The sequence below is a fragment of the Neofelis nebulosa genome, chromosome 1 (genome assembly GCF_028018385.1).
Source record: "Neofelis nebulosa isolate mNeoNeb1 chromosome 1, mNeoNeb1.pri, whole genome shotgun sequence".
Classification (NCBI taxonomy): Eukaryota; Metazoa; Chordata; class Mammalia; order Carnivora; family Felidae; genus Neofelis; species Neofelis nebulosa.
Genome location: NC_080782.1, coordinates 132,608,317 through 132,617,754, shown reverse-complemented (window position 1 = coordinate 132,617,754; position 9,438 = coordinate 132,608,317).

The following is a 9,438-nucleotide window of genomic DNA, read 5'->3' as shown; positions in this document are numbered from 1 at the left end:
AACTCTGACTCAAGCGATTAAAGTACGTGTATATGTACCAACATGAGTGTATCACAAAAGCATAATATTAAGCACAAGAGACTATTGGAGAAAATATAGATCATATTACATATAAATTGTAAAAAAAAAATCCCAGACATTACTATATATCATTTATAATCATATATATTTGTTGTAACTTTTAAAAAATGTTTATGGAAATGGTACACATTGACATTAGTAGTGCTTACTGAGGAAGGTATAAGAGTAAAAGAATGTTAGTGTTATTTAGCTATTTATTTCTTTAAAAAAATAATGTGTCAGCACATACAACAAAATACTCATTTTTGGTAAGTCATTGGAACATTTTTTCTAAAATTATATCTTTCCTGGTTTTGAATCCTTATAATTACACTTTTGTTGTTAAAATAAAAACCTAGTCATTGAATTCATGAATTACCTGAAAAAAAAATTAAAAAGTACAAGGGAAAGAAATAGATTAAAGCAGAATAAAAGAATCAGAAAAAATTTTTTTCAATGCTCGGTGAAATCATTAAATAAAGTCAAGATCATCTTTTTAGAAATATGTGAATAAAATACAGTTTTGTTAAACTTAACCAAGAAAAAAAATGTATCAGTACTAGTTGTAAAAGGGGAATGTGACACTAAAATTGTATAGGGAGATTTTGGAACACCTACAACAAAAATAAAAGGGCAAAGAATATGAATAACTAATAAAAGAGAAAATAAGTTTGCTATAATGTTAGCTCATTGATGGATCAAAAATAATGTTAATAAGCCATAACATGCATTTAATAAATAATTGAAAAGTGTATATCAAGGAATTAAATATTATATAGTCATTAAAATGATGTTACAGTGGCTAAGCAGTTAAATATTATATAACTATTAAAAATGCTGTAACAATGGACAATTTTTTTAATACAGGGGAAATAAAATATTAAAAAATAAAAAAATAGCTAATACAGCATAATCTTAAGTATTTAAAATAATTGTATACAAAAAATTAAAAAGCAAATATGCCTAAGTGCCAATCAGATATGCCTGTAATCGATAGAACCATGAGTACTTTTTTCCCCTCTGCTTCTTTATAAGTTTTTGTACTTTGGATATTTTACGATATTGGCAAAAGTGTTTTAAGCTGTATTATCAGCCCTGCCTATGCAACATGAAATCTTATTATTACTCTTATTTTTTAACAATATTTTTATTCTGAATTCTATAAAGTCACTAAACTAATTACAGCAAGTTATTTAGGGGAAAGACTTGTATGATTCAAACTGATGAAGTGTGACTCAGATGTTCATCTGTGAAAGTGTCCCCAAATTAGCAACAAAATACAAAACATGTTTACTATAAACATGATTGGTATAACAAGTAATGGAAAGTTCATCTTCCAGAACCACTTGTATTGAGCAGGAAGTGGGCACTGGTACTCTGTGAGACAAGCTTAAAAACCCTGTCATTGAAAGGAAGACTCCTACTGGATGAGTCATCCAGCTGTAATAAACTGTCATCACAACTGGAGATCACTGGTATAATGACCAATGATGCTGCAGAAGCTATTTTGAGGCAAAAGCAAACAGCTGTCCTATGAACTGTAAGGCTCTACCTATTTCATATTAAAGTTCCATAATCCTGAGAAGTAGAATTGGGCAGTAGACAAAAATAATGGTCCTTTATGGCACATCCAGTGTGACTCACTAGGAGAGGTGACATATTTATCATTCCTTGTTCTGGAACATTGTCCATCATGCAAAACTGAGTATTGTTAAAGGAGAAAGAATTTCCCAGTTTATTAGGACTATCAGAGAAAGTCACTTGGTATGAGCATGTATACCTCTTCAAAATCAGTCAACTATTTGTTTCTTCAGAATTTGTTCTCATGCGGCGCCTGGGTGGCTTAGTCGGTTGAGCGTCTGACTTCAGCTCAGGTCATGATCTCACAGTTCGTGAGTTTGAGCCCTGCATCGGGCTCTGTGCTGACAGCTCATAGCCTGGAGCCTACCTCAGGTTCTGTGTCTCCCTTTCTCTCTGCCCCTTCCTTGCTCATGCTCCATCTCTCTCTGTCTCTCAAAAATGAATAAATGTTTAAAAAATTTTTTTAATTAAAAAAAATTGTTCTCTCCTTGATTTTTTTAGGCCTGCCTTTTCTTCATTCTTTTGTCTTATCATCAAACCATATTTGTTTCCTTCACTGTACCCTTTCTCTGGCAGTCTAATAACATGTACTTCCCTCCCCTCAGAAAAGCCTACTTCTCGTCTGCTGACTTTTCTTCTCCTCATTCTCTCTTTGACACCCTCTCTTTTCTTCTCATTGTTTCACCTATTATTTCTAGACTCACATGTACTCACTGGGACTTTACAGTATTCCATATATATATATGTATATATACAGTATATATATATACACTATCAATTTTATTCTCTCATTTAACTCAAAATTCTTATGAGGTAAGTATAATTATTCCCTTTTAATAAAAGTGAGGAAACTGAGGCACAGAAAGATCAACTTACTGGTCTGGTGTGGCATAAGTAGTTATAAGTAATAGAGCTGAGTTGAAGAAACTATGGAGAAGTAACATGCTTTGTGGTGAAGATGTGGGTTTTTCCACCCTGATTCCATGATTATGATGTCCAAGGTACTAATTAGTAGGTTTTCTGTTTACACACACACACACACACACACACACACACACACACACACTGCAGAAGGATGTTTCTTTTGATGTGTTTGACTCCCTTATTTTCCATCTGTTAGCATATGTTTAGGCCACATCTGAAGTGAAGATTCTAAAACTGGTTCAGCAGGGTCTCTTCAGTATGTAACAGTCTGATGCATCAACTCTCATGTCCTTTATCATAGCTGCATTAACAGTCCTCGCCACTACTGGGATTAGGGTTCATAGGCCTAACTCATACTCTGCTTAGTCAAATAAGAGTAGCTGCAGTGTGTGACCTCAACCACTTATGATCTAGAAATTATGTGTTCTAATTTACCCTTCCAAAGTTGGCATGAGTTACTGTTTTCTCAACTTCAACTTCCAAATGTCTAGCATGACTATTATCTGTAGATAAATGTGCTAAGTACTAATGGAAGGAAAGCAAGATATAGAAGAGACGATTCCTATACCTAGGCCATTTTTCTTTCACCAAACTCAATATTGTGGTATCCTGACAGCTATGCTTTTGTATCATATTGTGGTTTAAATTTCATTGGTCAAACACTTTCCCTTTGGATTTATTTGTTCTTTTCATTCTGGTCTTTTTATGTATTATTTATTATTTTCACTTCTATTGATTCTTGATTGTGCATATTATTAATGAAGCATACCATTATTATTCTAGAAAATGGATAAGGATTTCCTTCCCTACTGTTGTGTGGATAGAGTTATGTTGTGGCAGGCTTCTTCTCTGAAAAGTCACCTTAAGGTGCATATGTCTGGAGCACGACACGAGACTGTGTACCTCTAAGGTGCTCTGAGGTTGGCATGAGTACCCACATTAGAAGCCATTAAAGAGGAATCCTCAGGTTTTCCATCTCAGGATAAAATTCATTCTCTCACAGAGTCCAGAATAGAGGGGGAAAGGTGTGGAAACTGATATAACTGTCATTCAGAAAGACCTTTAGCTAATGGCCACTTTCTGTTCCTCTTCTTACTTCTAGAACCATGCTCATTATCAGGATTCTGCTTGAAAGAGTTACTGCCTTGCGTTCTCTCTTCCATTCCTCAGCTTTGTCTACAAACCAACCTTAACTCACTTTTCTTCTTCTACAGACACATTAAAATTACTTCCTCCCAATCTTCTTGCTATTATAGGTTGATTTTCTTTTTGTGTATTTCTACAAAGTATTTTTAAGGGTGGTCACTGAAGAGTGCAAAGAAGTATTTAATGCACTTTACATCCAGTCCTCAACTTTCACATTTCATATGTTACGTGCAACATACTCGAGGTTAAGGCAATAATATAAATATAGTGATGATAGTTCATTGTGAATGCACAACATATACAGAACTGTGATCCAAAGAGCAATAGGAAAATATAAAGCATTTAAAAATGAATCATATAAATCAAATATAAATCATAAATAAAACATATAGAGTTGACAAAGCAAGTATTTAACTTTTCCTTTTTAAGATACATTATGTGTGTCTTTGCAGCATATGTGTTCCACCAATATGTGGAACTGGTAGCATACTGCAACACTATAATCATAAGGCAACTCCAGTTCTTTATGAAGTCATCCATAAACTGGTCACTAGACTCATGGGTCAGGGGTTAGCGGAGACTGACTAATCCCTGGGCCTGGGAGTTATTATCTTTTTTGCCCTTTCCATTCTTTTTCTCATTTCCTACTTAGGTCGCTAAAGGGGATAAGTGAGTGAAAGTTGTGCCACCTTAGAGATAGCTGTGTGTTGTTTCTCTCAGTGCTGTCTTTGTGTTTACCTTCACATACCATGACTCACAATAATGTAACAACTCAAGCATCAGTATAGTAAGTGCCTTCAGAATAATGAATATCTGATGCTTAATAATTAAGCAGTTCAGATGCCAGAAATTTTTCATTTAAAGATGGTTAATTGAATAAGATATGGTAAGAAGTGTTCTAAAATTCTATCCAGGGATGGATCTTAGACCAAAACACAAACACACACATATACATAATAAATAATAAATGGATGATCTTACATCTGAACACACACATATAATAAATGGAACTCACAATAACATAGTTTAGAATACATCACCTGTTCATTATGGGAATTTGTGCTTCAATAATTCTCACTGAAATTATGCATTAAAAAAATTGAGTCCCTGAATTGGCATTAGTTATTGATGTAAATATTTGAGCAGAGCCTCTATTGATATCTGTAGTGATCCATTACAAATTCCTTGTGAAAAAAATCAATATTTAATGGCTTTGTGAGCTTTTGTTTGGTCTCCAGAAGTCTACCAAACTGAGATCCACAGTGACCACTGGGTACCATAGCAAATATAATTTCAGACTTAAATTATTTCTATGATCATATAAATGTTTAAACACTGACTATATTTTGAATTTTTATTTTGTTTCATTGTAAATATTTATCATCATAACTCAGTTAAGCTCTGGTGGTTTACCAGCTTAAGAAAAAGAAAAAAAAAGCAACAAGGAATTATACTTCTAGTGCTAATTTTTAAAAAGCAAAGTAGGAATAAATGTTCTTTATAATGAAACTACTACTTATATTTAAAGGGAGGACATAGGGGCGCCTGGGTGGCTCAGTCCGTTAAGCGTCCGACTTCGGCTCAGGTCATGATCTCGCGCTCCACTAGTTCGAGCCCCGAGTCAGGCTCTGGGCTGACGGCTCGGAGCCTGGAGCCTGTTTCAGATTCTGTGTCTCCCTCTCTCTCTGACCCTCCCCCGTTCATGCTCTGTCTCTCTCTGTCTCAAAAATAAATATATATTTAAAAAAAAAAAAGGGAGGACATAAATTTGTATTCAACATTGTCAGTTCTCTATTTAAATATGTACAATGATATAGTAATGCATTAACAAAAATGTTACTAATACTTTGTAGTACTCTGTAGTTTACGGAAGGATTTAATATTATTATCTCTTTGTAAATTTTACAATAAACCTATAAGGATACATTTAAATATGTCCATTTTAGGTAGAGTTTAGTTTAAGAGGAATAATCACACCTGAGTTTCAAAATCAGGGAATTTTTTTACTGATTAACAATCAAATAATTTTGTGTTATGTTAAAGTGGACTTTATATTGCATATCATAACCTGGCATAAATCTCAAATCTATTTATTTTTTGGTTTCCATCTAAATATTTGATACAACTTTTGGATAAACTTTTTCACGCTGTCCTGTATTAGTGAACAGAAGATAAGTTTTGTATCATATCATATGTTAACATGCATGGTTCATTCCATACATATTTAAGTATCATTAGAAACATGTTTATATTAATTATATCAAACTCAAACTGTTGATTATGGCTTTCATCCTTTTACTTCCAGATGGATAATACTAAAGAATTTCTGCACCTTTCCCTAACTGGTTATCTGTGGCTGCCTTTTCTGGCACTGGCACCTTGATTGGCCTATCAAGGTAGAGTCCTGTTCAAAAACTGAACACTTTATTGGAGCCAATTACCAATTAAATGGTAATACCTCTTCTTGAATATTTTCAGGAATGGACATTTTTTATGGTTTGCAGCATAGGATTCTGGACCTTCAGTTGAGCCCATCTTGGGAACATAGGAACCTTAAGAGAAGTTTTTGTCTTGGGGCATGCCTGGGTGGCTCAGTCAGTTAAGTGTCCAATTCTTGGTTTCAACTCAGGTCATGATCTGATGGTTCATGGGTTTGAGCTACACATCAGACTCCTTGTTGATGGTACGGAGCCTGCTTGTGATTCTCTCTCTCTCCCTCTCTGCCCCTCCCTTGGTCATGCTCGCTCTCTCTCTCTCTCTCTCTCTCTCTCTTTCTCTCTCTCTCTCTCAAAATAAATAAATAAACTTTAAAAAAAAGTTTTAACATTGTATGTGTTTCTGTGGCCTATCCACAAGAAGTGACCTCCCACCTCAGTAAGAAAAATTAGTTTTTTTTTTAATTTTTAAGAAACTTATCTTTGCTGTCTAAACACCTTGTGCTAGAAGTATATAAAAGAGTAAATAATGTAGAATGTGTCTACACTTCACCACTTGGACAAGATCTCATCAGTGAAATGTCTTTATGTAGTTCTTTAAAATTCCCTTGAGATAGCCTGTCTTCAGCTTAGATGATCTAGAAGATATGTTCACCACTGGCTCATCTATACCATTTCCCATTATAGCGAAAATAAAGGCAAAGGCCTTCTTTTGAAATTTTCCAGTTTCAGCTCTGAACACTGTTCTTAGCTAAAACAAACTTCTCAAGTTCTTTTGACATGTAGTTATATACAGAATGTAATCTTTTCCTGGTATAGTCTGTCTTCGCATCTTTGTAAGATTTGCACCTAGGTATTTGGTTTAGAAAATGTGCACTATTGTACTGAAGTAGGCTCTGTCCAAATGACAGTAAAGACAGCAATGGACAGCTCCTGGGAAAAGTTTTTTTAGTATACTTGAACTCTCAGAAAGAGAGCTAGCTGCGTTTATTCTTCCCTACATCCAAAATATTCCCCCCCAAAAAACTGATCGGCCATACCTGCGTAATGCCTACTTTTCTGGATTGAACCTGTGGGAATTGGGTGCTCTCATTGAAGCTGTGGTTTCATGATGCCTTCTTTGGTGGAGACAGAGGACTCAGTGATTATTAGTCCATTCAGATGGAAGATGAGCAGTTATAAGGAGTTAAGGAATTCTCTTACTGGAAAAAGGGGAAATGGAGGCTGACTTGTCAAAAACATTTCTGTACTCTGTGCAAACATCCTTCAAGAAGCAAGTATCATCCTGTATGTGAATGCTTCCTTACTGCTGCATGTAACATCAGTCATTTGTTCTCCTGAGATGACTGTGGAACCTGTGTAAGTAAGCAGTTATCACAGCAGTGTACCATTCTGTGGACTACTCTTTCTCTCTAGACTCTAATTCTTTAAGGACAGAGGCCATTTTTTAGCCATTTCTGTATGCTCAGTGCATCATAGTTTTTAGTACAGAATAAATCCTAAAATTGTTCCTTATGTTAGTAACATGATAAGCCTGAGTTGTTCTATCTTCTAGTCTTACATGAGTTCAAAAAGGCACATTCAAGAGCAATTACTTTAGCTGTGGAAAAAAAAAACCTTTGTAGCAATGTGATTTAAACATAATGGGTTTGGCTTTAAGCAATAGATGATATGAAAAATATTTCTTTATCTTTTGTAAAATAGCTCCTGATGACACAGTCCATTATGTTGATCAATGTCTTTACTTAAAAATTTATTTGAAAGTGTATTTAAAATCTGACAGAGAAAATTACTCTTCAAATTCATTGCTAACACAAAATAGACTTCTCCTTATCATCTTTCTGCTAAATAATGAGAAATTCAGTAATATCTGCTTTCATTTTGACTACCAAGAAATAAATAGATACAATTTAACCTTAATTGCTTTAGCCTAATTTAGGCTATTTTTTTCTGGTATAATTGTTTCCTAATCTGGTTCTCCAGTTTATCATATGTAAATATTACTCAGGGAACTTGTTAAAATACATGTTTCTATGCCCTACTCCCTGAGATTTATATACAGTCAATTATCTTGCAAATTTTGAACATCTTATTGATTCAGAAATTAGTAAATACGCATGTTTTAATTCCTATTATCCACTAAAAAGGTAGGAATGAAGCACACTTCCAAACAGGTACAAAGAGGGAATAATAAAGAACATGTTTCACCTAATCTAAAAGAAGGCAAGAAAAGAGAGACAAAGAAATAAAATCCCCCCTGGATAATGGAAAGAGAGGACTCTTGGTATCTGAAAAGGTTCCTCATAGTTCCTCAAAAAATTTAAAATAGGGGGCGCCTGGGTGGCGCAGTCGGTTAAGCGTCCGACTTCAGCCAGGTCACGATCTCGCGGTCCGTGAGTTCGAGCCCCGCGTCAGGCTCTGGGCTGATGGCTCGGAGCCTGGAGCCTGTTTCCGATTCTGTGTCTCCCTCTCTCTCTGCCCCTCCCCCGTTCATGCTCTGTCTCTCTCTGTCCCAAAAATAAATAAAAAACGTTGAAAAAAAAAATTAAAAAAAAAAAAAATTTAAAATAGGACTATGATCCAGCAATAGCACTACTATTTACCTGAAGAATACAAAAGCACTAATTCAAATGGATACATGCACCCTTGTGTTTATAGTAAAATTATTTATAGTGGCCAAGATATGGAAGCTACCCAAGTGTCCATTGGTAGATGAATGGATAAAAGAGATATGGTATGTAAGATACACACACACACACACACACACACACACACAATGGAATATTAGTTAAGAAAAAAAAAAAGAACGAAATCTTGCTATTTGCAATGAAATGATTGGAGCTAGATAGTATAATGCTAAGTGAAAGAAGTCAGAGAAAGACAAATAAACCATATTATTTCACTCGTGTGGAATTTAAGAAACAAAAAGGGAATGAAAAAGAGATACACACAAATCAAGAAACAGACTCAATTATAGACAGCAATCTGATGGTTACCAGGGGAAGTGATGGAGATTAAGGAGTACACTTCATGTGATGAGCACCAGGTTACGTATGGGATTGTTGAATCACTATACTGTACACCTGAAACTAATATAAGACTATATATTAATTAACTGGAATTAAAATAAAAACTTAAAAAGCCAAAAACAAAAATAATATACAGAAAAGCACTATATTTTGGCAACCTGAGTGGATATTACATTTCTATAAATCAACCACTCAAAAATATAAGTTTTAAAAGCATCATTCATAATGGCAACAAAGTCACAAAATACCTAACGTTAAATTTA